The sequence below is a fragment of the Bidens hawaiensis genome, unplaced genomic scaffold (genome assembly GCF_021521415.1).
Source record: "Bidens hawaiensis isolate Kalapana, Puna unplaced genomic scaffold, B.hawaiensis_p1.1 tig00004551_1, whole genome shotgun sequence".
Taxonomy (NCBI): domain Eukaryota; kingdom Viridiplantae; phylum Streptophyta; class Magnoliopsida; order Asterales; family Asteraceae; genus Bidens; species Bidens hawaiensis.
Genome location: NW_027491277.1, coordinates 749,788 through 763,519, shown reverse-complemented (window position 1 = coordinate 763,519; position 13,732 = coordinate 749,788).

Sequence of the window (13,732 nt, the reverse complement as noted above, 5' to 3'; positions counted from 1 at the left end):
GAAAACTTAACAATTGAACCATATCTGAAGTTTGACAAAATATACATACCATGAAATTAGGTGTTTGTCGAGTACAACTTAGTTAGGTATGATGAAATCATTCTATGAGAATTCAGTTTTGATTGTTTGTCAAATCTATAAAAAAAAGTGAAACACAAGGAAGTCATAACAGAATCAAATCAAAATAATTATGATACTAATTAAATTTTAAAAAAAACTTAACAAATTAAGCAGATCTAAAGTTTGATGAAAGAGTCGTACCTTGAAATTAGCGGACATTCGTCAAGCAAATGAATCGTAGGTTAATCAAGAAGCTAAGGTTAATTTGATGGAGAGAAATACAGCAGTAGCGTCGATGAACAACGATTTGAGTTAGGGTTTATGGAGAAGAAATAAGAAGAGGCAGAGAAGAGAAAAGAAGAGGCGATATGTTTGTGATATATTTTAGGGTTTCTGAAAAAACGAATGGATTGATGAACCGGATGATGAATTGATGAACCGGTTTTTTGAGACCCTTGCTTAAAATGTGACACATCAGCAAATTGAATGTATTAGTGACACATCAGCATGTTTTAGGAGAAGGGGACAAGTGGCATAAGAGATTGTCTTTTATTATATAAGGGGATTTAAACCACTGAATAATTCATAAATGTCGGCAAATTCATCCTAGAAAGATGACATGGTAATTCGTGTGTGTGTGTATGTGTGTGTGGTGGGTGGGGGGAGGCGGGGTGGGGGCTTAAACTTAGGCTATGCGTAGCAGAGGGCTACACTTGGAAGTGAATTTGTTACGTGGTGGCACGTTAGTAAAGATGGCGATATTTATTTTAGAGTGTAGTGATTTGTAACCCGATATTACCCTATCACATTGCCACGCCATTTTTTATATTTTTATAATTAAAATAAACAAATAAAACTTCATTAAATTCATTAAACAAATAAAAATACATTAAAATTAAAAAAAATATATTAAAACAGAAAAATACATAACAAAAAATAGAAAAAAAACACTAAAACTAAAAACTAATGTCATAGGTCGTATACTTCCCGTATTTTTTGTGTTTGTTTCTCTTCCAATTCTACGGCCGCTTCGGTTTCACCGATTGAGCGAAGGAATTGGTTGTCTCGTTCCATTTGATGCAATGCATATGAAGCGAGCAACCGACCACTGGCTTCGGTATTAGCACAAATGGTAGCGTAACGGTCTAGACTCTCGGTCTCAAAATGGCCGAACATATATTGTAGTCACTCCACCTCTTTATGGGTCCCCTCCTTGGGTCGTTTCGACAACGAACCCTCCACATTTCCCCCTTGTTTTTATTTCATCTCTCGGGGTCGGGGCAACTCTTGTACGACACCGTCCCATAAATTAACCTCGTCTTCGTCAACAAGGTCAAAGTTACGAGCATTGGAGCAAGAGACGGGTGTGCTCGGATTTGTGGAAACCGAGGTCTTCGACCTTTTTGACGATCGGGATGATGCGTTGGATCACCGAGCGACCAGACCGGTGGGTAATTTGAGCCATATTTGGTGTTTCTGAATATGCTCCCAATAACTTAAAAACTTAAATGCCACACTCCCAGAACGTCGATATCTTGTTAACGTTTTTCGTTGGATGTCGGCATTGTTTTTGCTTCTACCCCATTTTCTATTGCTCAATCGGTTGTGGATCCCACCGAATTTTTGGCAACCGGTGTTTACAACCCTTCAATGGGCTTGAACTTCTTCTTTACCCATGTAATATGGTCTCGCGCTCAAAAGTTGACCCAATTTTCAAATATTTGGGTTTAAAATATTCTACTTCTTTGAAAGTTGTCTACAATTAAAATTATTTATACAATTAGTATTATTTTTAAAGAAATACTTAATAAAATAATAATAATAATAATAATAATAATAATAATAATAATTTACTGGCATCAGGATCCTCTGAAACGGCCACCCAAACGTGTGCGCTAAATTCTTCCGCCTCCTCAGTCCACGGTATGTATTTTCTTTTCGCTGTCGGCTCCCCAGGGCCTTCTTTTTATGTTTATGGGGCTTTCGGCTTGAACCGGCATCCCGTTCCGGTTGAGTCTCCGGCACGGTCTCCTCCACCAGATCCGTCTGGCTTGACCCGAGCACCGGTGTTTGGTTTTGGAGGAGGTTCAACAAATTGGCGTACATGCCAATGTGTGCGTCGGAAAAACAATACGGGCGGTTGGGAGCAAATTGGAAGTTTATATTTCCTTGAGGGGGTGGTTGGGAAACAGAAAGAGATAATTTAGGAGTGGTTGATTTTGTATGTTGGGGGAGTTCGTTTGTTGGTTGAATGGAACAACGTATTGCCTAAAATCGAGCCATGGAGTGTTTGGATTGTTTATCAGATTCATTTTTGTATATGTGTGGGGAATTGGAATATTGAAAGAGGTGTTTTTGTTTGAAAGAGTTGGTATTTTTTGTTTGAGATAGTGGGGATATATATAGTGTGTTGGGTAATTTTTTTACTATTGTCAACGGCTATATTATTAAAATATTATTATTTTCAAACCAAGCACCGGCGACAAACACCCCCACCCCCCGCCCCGTCCACCCAAAAAATTCAGGGGGGGGGGGGGGGTGTTCACAGTCTTATATGTCAAAATGCCTAAAATTCACATTGGGTTACACCATCGTAACAAGCCACCATTTTTTTGTAATCATGAAGCGTGTCAATTATCACAAATAACTTGTACAAGATTATGATTATGAAGATTGAATGTATAACAAAGTTCAATTTCAACGTCTATTTTGAATGTGTCGCAGATTATTACTATGATTATTTTGTATTTTCATTATTATTATTAAACTTAGACCATTCTCTATGGTGAGGGGCTTCAAAGCCCCTCCACCGTGACACGTCAACGCCATGTAAGCACCGGGAGGCATCAAAGCCCCAACCAATAATGCCTCGCTATGGTTGAATGCCCCAAAGGCGCCCCTATATATATATATATGCATATGTATGTATGTTTGAGAGGTGGGCTTCAACCGCGCCGACCGTTCAAACGACCGGATCCTCGCCGCCCACCCCTCTATGGTGTTTTCCACCCACCGCTCCCAAAAAAAACCCCATCCGCGCGGCATAGCGGATGGTCTTATATGTGTGACTGATATCTACAGGAAGAGATATTTGATAAAACCGATGTGTTGGTGTCATCCAACAGATATACGTGGTATGTGAAGTTGTACATAGCTTTATATGGATGCTTGTTAGCATCGATTGTACACATTGAGAGTGGTTAAACTTCCAAATAACTTGGCTAGGTCAACATCAACGAGGTGACCATCCACACCCAACATTAATGCTTTAGGCGTCGACATCATATGATCTCTTGATATGGCATGTGTTCTTTGGTATTGAAGGATTAAAAAAATGGGATTTACGTTGTAGAATAACCACCTATTATCGACGAAGTTATAGATGGAGTTACACTCGGGTCTACAATTATAGCCAGTGAATTAGTGATGTTGAATAAAATTGCGTGTATTATCTTGCTGATGGTTTTTATTTTGATTATGCTACAATCGTGAAATCATTTGCATACCCACAAAATGAAAAACTAAAATTTTGTTTTGTTCCGTCGTGTTAATCTGTCAGGTAATATAAGTGATTTAAACATTTATGTTTTTAGAACGGCGAATTTATTTTTGTTTAGATCACCGCACTCCCCAAATTGGAGAGCCATATTTCCCCACATTGACCAGACTATATTGTCTTAATCGGGCCCACACGTGAAACCTACCGCTGACTGCCACTTGATAGTCGTTATGCCGCCTCAAGAGCAGAACTCTCTAGTGTAACACAAGGTGGGACGGAAACCCGGATTGACTTGGTTTTCGAACTAACAACCTCGCAAAGAATAGCTCAAATCATTCATTGTCATAATCCACCAAAAGTGTGACGTAAGTGAGGATTGAAATTAGATCTCCACCGGAGAACACAAGCCTCAATAGCAAATAGCGGTAAACAGCGACGGGCCACCTATATGCTACGTACTGAATAGTGGTAAATAGCGCTCACAATTTCGTGTTTAGCGATTAGGTTAATTTTATAATTTTTATATATATATAATGTGTTAATTTTATAAATTTTATGCATAAAATTTATTAGTATAAAGACTAAATGTAAACTAGTAAAGGTAGAGGGGGTAAAATGTTAAGATAAACAAACTAATTTTACTCCTTTTATGTAAAAATGTATAACTTTTAAGGGGTAAATGTAAACAAGTGAAAGATAGAAGGGTTAAATACTAAAATACCTAGTTATTTAAAACTAAAATGGGTACAAAGTAATATAACGCAGCCGCACTTTTTGTTCCCGCAAATGTTCTTTCATCCTCCTGGTTTCCCATAGGTTTCCGGCAGAAATCGCAGCGCCGGTGCCGAAATTCTCCATCAGAAGTCGTTGTTTGGTCAATATATGGCCGTTAAGTACCTTGTAGTGGTTTATTGTCGCCTCACCACGTTAAACGCTATAGCGCCCGCTTTAAGCACTTTTGACAACTATGCTTCCTACCATTAGAAAAAAGTGATAAATTAAATTAAACATTTATATAAAAGTTAAAAATAATATTACTTGTTTAAAAATTTGTAGTGACATTGTGATAAACGACAACAATTTTTTTTCACATTAATAATGTTTCTTATAAAATTCATCTAAATATGAAACTTTTACATTAAGACAGAGGGCAAACGGATAAGTTGCGCCACAAGCCGTTTTTGAATAGCAAATCCCAATATTTTAAGCACTACATCGATAGATCTTGGAGCTATAACATTACTATGCATGACCCGATGGATTCGGTTAAGTAGCCCCACAACTTCAGGTGCGAGGAAACCAAAAGTTTCAAATGTAAGCGGGTATAAATACATGATGGTTGACAAGATAAGTTTTTTCATGTTTAGTCACCTTGCATGAAGCACCTTTTAGAGCAGTCTGTCCGGTTGTGAAACCTCTACACTTTAGGCCTACCAATGTCACACTCCGACCAAAGGCGGCGAAATACGCCGGAGCGTAATGTATTGATGGACAATAGCTCAAAAGACACTAATTAAAGCGATAATAATTATTTAATTTTGTTAACATTAAATAAGTACACAAATTCAATAATCATAACAAATACATCATAAGTTTTGTATTTTAAAGTAAATATCCTAAGGTAAAACTAATGTCTTAGATCTTGAACAATATCAACTACTTGTACGTGTAGCATGTATAAAAACATGGTTTGTCAACACGAATACTGGTGAGAATACATAAGTTTAGTTGAGATATATATAGATAAAATTCAACATTCATATGTCAATGATGAGCATTATAATTCTTATGAATATGTATATAATTAAATAGATTTGGACCTGTTCCCATTGATAGAAAATCAATGTACTTGGGTAAATGTATGATTATACTAGATGAGAATAGATGATGAGATACCAACCACCAAAAATAAAATAAACAATTAAGCACATAGAGCATAGTCATAGACCATGCAATCATCACACATAAACATAATTTGAATTGTGCTTGAATAGATGTGGTCGAAAACATAAGGGATGTAAAAAGGTATACATGCTACCCCAAAATATAAAGATGAAAACGGGGCATATAAACTCACATTGAATTTGGTGGGTTAAAAGATTAAGATATTTGTTAAGCGTGTGAATGTCCTTACGTGTAAGCCCTAAATAAAAGTAATAAGGCTAGTTTTATTTTGTGTTTGATGAATAATTAACTAATAATATAATGGTATGATGATATAATAACTTGTACTTGTAAAAGGAAAAGAAAGATAAAAACATAAGTTGGACAGTTTGTTGTCACAACATAGATAAATTATTAAAATATATGAAACAATTCCCAAAAATTATAATAATCCAGTAAATTAAATCTGTGTGTTAGCACCAACTTTTATTTAGAAAGTTTGGTCAGATTCGGGCCGGAGATTGGCTAAAACAATCATTCTTTTAAAAATGAACAGATATGCGCACTACTTTTAATTTGACTGCTATGGAGTCATAAAAATGAATTAAAACGCAAATAAAACGTTATTAGAACCACAACTCAATGTGTTTAGTCATAGACTTTGGTCTTGCACCATTTAAATATTTTATGATAAAGTTAGGCTATGTGTAGTGGAGGGGCTATAAAATTGGGTGATTTGCGTTATGTTTCGTCCAGTCAGCAAATGGTAGGTTTTTGTTTTAGCCCCATATATATACATATATATATATATATCACACACAACACAGACGAGAATTACCCCCCCCCCCCCCCGGTATCGCCCCACAATTCGCTGGGGAGGGGGGTGTTTGTGCCCCAAATCGCCGGAGTTCGCCCCAAAAATCCGCCCACTATATATGGCCTTATGGCTCAACCTTTGTTGGCCAAGAATTCTGTCACAACCCGACCAAAGGCGGCGGAACATGCCGAGGTGTAACGACTGTCCATAAGCGTATGACACTATTTTAAAGCGACAATATTTAACAAACTCATTTCATTTCACAACATCGAAACTGTCACATAACAATATTTAAAGGATAGTCACAACAAAATACAACAAAATATAGCAAATCAAATATTGTTCATTTTTGCTAAATATCCTAAAGGTATCGATGTAGTTTTCTTCAACTCCACAATCAACCTAGATGCAAACCTGTAACATTTCATAAAATAAAGTTTATCAACACAAAGGTTGGTGAGCAGTTCATAAGTTTGAGCATATAAGTATATAGTAAGAAAAGCCTCAAAACTTGTATACGAAACGATAAATAAACGCAATAACTTGGATAAATAGATAAAATCACTAATAGAATTACGTTAGCGACACCTTGCTATAAGGGGATGCCAAATAGTCTAGGATTTTATAGTTCCACAAACCAAAAGTGATAAACACATAGGCATATAATCATAGAACACCAAATCGAGCAATTATTTAAGTAAAGTATACAATAACGTTTGTGGTTTAAGACTCATGTATAAATCATTTAGTTTATATAAGTATTAAATGTCACCCCAAAACAAAAGATGGAAAACGGGGTATGAACTCACGTTCAAGTAATAAACTTGAAAGATGATAATTTGGATATTTGCCGGAACGACGAGTTTAACGTACGAAGCCTGAATAAAAGAAAGTCTTAAGGTTGTATTGAAAGTCATTAAATAAAATAAATGGTTGAGAAGTGTAAACAACTTAAGTTCAAGGTTTAAAATGTAACTATTTAAGAATTTATAATAATAACCCTTTAAAATGTAAGTTTGCTCGAAACCGGGTTAAAGTATCTAACCTTAATATTTACTCAACCTATGTTAAGTAATAAGGTGGGTAAAAATGCAAGAATGCAAGTCCCTTGGAATAAAGATACTAAAACGGGTTTTTAACGAGTGTTCGAGTTGTTGGTTCGGGTTTTGATAATTGGTCAAACCCAAAGTCAACTTTCCAAAATAATGAATGTTATGAGATAATTTAATAAAACTTTATAAGACTTAACCAAGTATGTAGTTCTATTGTTTTAGAACTAACAACGCACATTAAGCGAGTGTTCGGTTTTATCAGTCCAAACTATGTTATGAGATCAAGTTGGATCCAGCATTTCCAAGTACTTAAGAAAATAATTAAAATCAGTTTGTAAACTATTTTTAAAGAAATATACAAGTCTTGATAGCTAAAAACACACTTGTGTGTCTTAAGCGAGTAAAAATCGGATTGGTTCGGTTTCCAGCTCACAACGATTTCATAGATGGTTTCCACATGCCCAAATAACCAAGAACTTGTATAATAATTTACAAATGAACATACTTAAGTTTTACAACCAAAAAGTTAACATCAAAGTTTTTAAACAAATGTTCGGTTTACAGTCTAGAGCTATTTACGATTAAACCGAAGCATAGACTCTTAGAACTCATAACAATCGAACTTGTAAATATAACAAATAAACTAAAATGAGAAGAAGTTAAGCAAGATTAATATGTATAAACAAGTTACATATATATATATATATATATATATATATATATATATATATATATATATATATATATCAAGGACACGTAGTCCTCCATGAAGCCTTGCCTTACAAGGTCCGAAACCTCACCGACCGGAATCGGAGAAGTAACTACCAAAGGTAACAAGGGGTATTATATTATATATATGTTGTACCACCATAATCAAGTATTAATAAGAATACATAAGCTAATTAGAATGAAAGATTAAACTCAGTTTGACTTTTGGAAGTCAAACACTCAAGAACACTTAAGAAAATAACCTTGAATCTTTGATGATTGAGAGAGTTTTTGGAGTTGTAGCAGGGGAAAATGAAGGGAAATGGGGGTGTATATATAGGGTAATGTTGGTGGTCAAATATGGGTGTGAGACACAAGAGTTTTCATGCAAAATAGATCAAAAGAAAACACAAAACAACAAAAAACGGCTGCAGACTTGATGCAGGTCGCGCCACGCGACCATAGGTTACTTCCCCCATCCCACAGCGCGATGGGGTGCCTGCTGGTGATTTTCAACTTTTCAAAAGTGGCAGAAATGGTCCCCGAAGTTCGTTTTAAGTGATTTTTACGTGTTTTAATGACCGAAAAAGATGTTTTCAAGACCCAACAAGTGTAAAACAATTTTGTAACATAAAATCCGTCATTTTGATTATATCATAAGCTTCGGTTTACAAAACGGGTCGGTTTACATAATAAAATAAATACAAAAGTGACCCGAAATTGACGAATGTCACAAATTCTGTCAATTCTGAATCATTACAATTAGTAACGTCTTTTACATTTTAAAATGGTTATTGATGGAAATTAATTATAAGTCACTAATGGTTGATGAATACATCTTATAAAGAATATGTATCATCAAACCCTTTTGGTTATTGTATAAAAGAAAATCAAATTAAAACATAAATGTTACAATGAATGCAAGAACTTTGTTAATGTGTGACCATTGAAGATCATCTTCCAACCTTTAGTTTTTTGTCTCCTCCACAACACACACCACGGTGCATAGATTATGTGAGATCCTTGACATGAATATATGATAGCTTTGCAACCATGTAAATGAAGAAGATAAAGATGAATAAAAGAAACCTTAAAGATAGTACAACTGGTGACACTTGATTAACTTAATTTTTGACAAAATAGTAACAATAAGAAATGAAGAATATGGAGATGAGAGAGGAGAAGATAAATTCTTCTTTGAATTTCAAAGAAGAATAATAATAGTACAAAAGAAAAGGAGGGGATGATAGTCTCATATAAATAACAAGATTTGGAGGGGCTAACTTAAGAAGGTTTGTTTTTGTATAAAGTTGTACACCTTGGAGACGGGGAATGGGGGTGGAGTGAACGGTTTTGGGGGTGTTTTGGGTTGTATTATATTGTATTTTAAGATATGAGAAGGAACATTTTCTATAATAATTAATTTGATATAGTAGTTAGGCAAGTTACATGTATAAATGCTCATTTATCAATTTATTGTCTTATAAAATGAAAGAAACACACTTATGGGTTATAACTTATTATGTATAGTCAAAATACATATATATACCTTATTATGGACTCCAAATATCAAGTTAGGTTATACGAGTTTCCAAACGTTTTAAGTACGTAACACATTATAAGTAACGATGTGATGTAACGATTTTCGATTCATCAAGATTTACGAATATGTTAGCATAGTAAGTATGATATAACTATAGTATACAACATTTCATTGATTATAAATGTTTCAAATCACATTGAAAACTAAAATGGGTCATGTTTAGTCACCTTGCATGAAGTAGCTTTTAGAGTAGTATGTCCGGACACGAAACTACTACACCCTAAGCCCACTAAAGGGGAACCCCTTGTTAGATCCACATGCGCATGTTTCCCTTCACTCCATCTAAAGACCACAATGCCAGTCGGACGAAGAGTTGAACGTCCATCTAGCGGTTCAGTCAAGAAATTCACATGTGCTTCTTTCTTAATAGAGATACCAGCACACTTGAATATGTTAAATAACACATCTCTAACCATACCGTGATGGTACTTAAACCTGGGGAGCTCTCTACAATGTACCGTGTGTTCTCCATACGAGTCCAAACACGCCTTGCTAAAAACAGGGCACGTTTCATCAACCATAAATATATGAGTCATCAGGCGATACTTAAGGATAGTACGATACTCAATAGGAGAAATATGTTGGCCTAAACCTTCTATAGGGATAAAGCGCAGAAAATCTTGAGCATTTGACGCACGTAGACACTCACAAACCGTTTTATGTCTACATGTCATGTCAAGTGCGTTTTCAAATCGTAAACAATTTTACTAAAAAAAGTACACGTCAATGCATGTTGGGCTTTTGAGGGGGGGGGGGGGGGGGGGTTGGGGTTCCCTGTTAGTAGAAATGCTAAAATAGAAGTTTGGAATTATAACACGAAGACAAAATAAAGCACACAAATTTAAAATGTTAAAAGTCAACTTTGATAGGCTAAACTTCCATTTTTCGAAATTTGTAGATATTTTTTTAATCTTTATTTAAAACCAGTTAATTAATACAATATTTAACATTGTTATCCTATATATTTTATACCAACAAGATACAAATACATATATTGCTCTATAGATGAAACGATACACCATTCGTATATGTGCATGTACTCAATTGTATCAGTATCAAACATTAATAAAATAATTATTGACAATCATACCGAAATTATTGGTAGGTACGGGCATTTTAGTATTGTGCCCGATTTTGTATCGCTTTGTTTTTTTTTCTTAAATCTCTAACCATTTTGGTGTCGGTACCGTTAGAAATAACAAATAAGCTTAATCAATCCGGGTATCAGTATGGGTACATGACGGGTACTAGATTGGCTAAAATATTGATACGACTAGCCGCATTACTACTAGTACCAGTGTACCACAACTAAAACATAAAGCCAAATCAAAAATAAAACAATAAACCATTGAACCAAAGTAAACATTAACATTAAATCTGTACAAAATGTAACATAATAACAAAACGTATTGAATGTCAAAAAACGGTATGAATATAAACCAAACCAAAGAAAGTTAAAACTCGTTAATTTTCGCTAGTCATCATTTCATTCTCTCTTTCTTTTTTCCTTTTCTTTGTTCATTGATAGGTTCAATACTTCGTAAATGACAATAAATTCAATGATGACGTGGTTGGAGGAATTATTTTAGATATTAAATATGGAGAACCCCAATAAAACGTTTACATATTGCAAACGGGTACAAAATACCGAACATGCATGTACCATACCCGTATCGGAGATGAATAAAAAGGGGTATCGATGCCAGTACAAAACAAGCTAAATTGATGCGGATACAGTGTGCGTATGGTCTAGGTATTCAGGACAAAAATCTCATCCCTACATTGGTGGGGATATAGGATTACTGGTTATTAAAAATGCTTATTTTCATGATAAATTTGACAATATATATATATATATTGATTTTTTATATTTAGTATTTGAGTATATTTTTTTATTATATATGTTGTTTAAATTGAACTTGACCACAACTGGTTAAAAAAAAGGTTTTCTGATTATTTGAATAATGTGTAAAATACATAAAAATAAAAAACTTGAATATTACAATAATAAATAAATTTCATGTTTTATGATAACAAGAAATTTTATGTACTTTTATATATTCTCCTAAAAGAACTTAAATTTTAAATTTTCTTTTTACACTAAGAAACGTATATTTTAATGATTACACATTTTCATTCAAGTTCAGTTATATTTAAGTAAAAAATGAATCACTAAAAACAACTCTTGATGAGTAGATGCGCCCGCGCAATGTACACTCTTGGTGTCTATGGTGTAAGAGATGACCGGCTAAATGTGCCTTTGTTAAAGAGGGGGAGGGGGCATACGAGTGTGACCACAAGGAACCGACAATGACGGTAGCCATGTCGGAAAGAGTCTTATGTCAACTTGTATTGGTGTAGACACCAAACACCACTTGATGTTTAACAACAATTTCGAGCCTGCGTACATTTTACCAAGGATGTCAATTGTGTTGGTTGGCGGGTTAATAGGTTAACGGGTGACGAGTTGAAATAAGAAAACTGAACCCGACTTATGTTGTATTATTATTATTATAACCCTAACATGCACACACATAAATTCATTAAAACTCGAACACGACTCTTTAACTCTTTATTTTAAATGAGTCTTACATGGTTGACAAGTTATAAAGAGGGGCGTTGATTGTAAGCGGATTATCGGTAACATGTTACATAGGTTAAGTATGACAAGTTGATAATCTAGTGTAAGAGAACTAACATTATCATGACTAATCATATAATACTGAAATTAATTTCATAATGATGTATGAATCTAAACTATAAAGTAATTGAAGATTTGAATATAATTGAGAATTAGACAGTAGCAGAGTTTTTTTTTTATCAAAATGGATGAAGGGGAAAAATATTTACTAAAATTGATGATTTGAAAATATTTACCAAAATAGATTTTTTTTCATAAACTTATATTAAAATAATTTATACTAAAAGTTTTCATATAAAAAAACATAGCTAAAATAATGAGTTACAAATAATAAAACTTTAAGTTTGCGAAGAAAAATCTATTTTGGTAAATATTTTTCAAATCATCCATTTTGGTAAATAGTTTTCCTCCCTCACCCATTTTGATAAAAAAAAACTTGACAGTAGCGTCACTAGATGAATATTAAAATTTGGATTTGGATTGGAAATTGCAAGTATATTTAATATATTAACTGCTCAAACAAGTTAATTATTCAACCCAATATGTGTCAATTAGAATCAGACATGTTTTTAAAACGAGTCAATCCGAACATGACTTGATTTTCAAACAGATAATGCCTTTTGACTTAAAATCCGCTTTCTTCGTATCGTGTTTCACCTACTTTCAAGGATTGCCGCATCTAAATTTCACAATGAAAGATTCAAAGTTAACAGCCACCCATCCTATGCAAGATTTAAATCAAGTTTGTCACTGGGGATTTTATATGATTTTTTGTTGATCTTCATTCATGTGAAAGACGATTTGAAATTAGTATGTAAATATGTTTTCATTAACTTTAGACACAAATTTATATGTATACGAGACATATATAATTAATAATTTATGGGTTTGTCTTCTCCATGTTGATAGTTTCACGGCGAAGTTAAATTTATCTAAAATGATGCTAAGATTAATGAGAAATCGATACTCAAAACAATGACTTGATATGAAACCTGAAGAAACACTAACCGGACCCCGGACAGATTACTGGTAACCTGGGGGTTGGATAGCTGTTTCTCACGAGGGGTTAGACCCTTGGAAGATGGTTCTTCTGATAACCTACAAAACAGACACCGTGAGCTCGTCACTGAGAAGGGGGGGGTTCCTCCTTGTGACCACCCTCCGGCGTGAGAATCAGACTAGATTGCTCTTTAAATATAAAAGTATATTAAGAGATTGCTAGAGCAGATATCAGGTATAATATGATGATAATGTAGTAAGATATGTTGTGTTTAGATGATCATACCATTTGGGGTATTTATAGCCGAAGGTAGGTTTCCAAGGAGGTATGGCCGGCTGCAACAGTGTTCCTGTTCATCAACAGTAGCCTACGCACGTGCCATGCTGGTAGTTGGTGGGTAGGCAGCGGCTGATAGTGACCAGGCCTGCTGTATACTATTCCCTTTCCACCAACTGCCGGCTACGCACG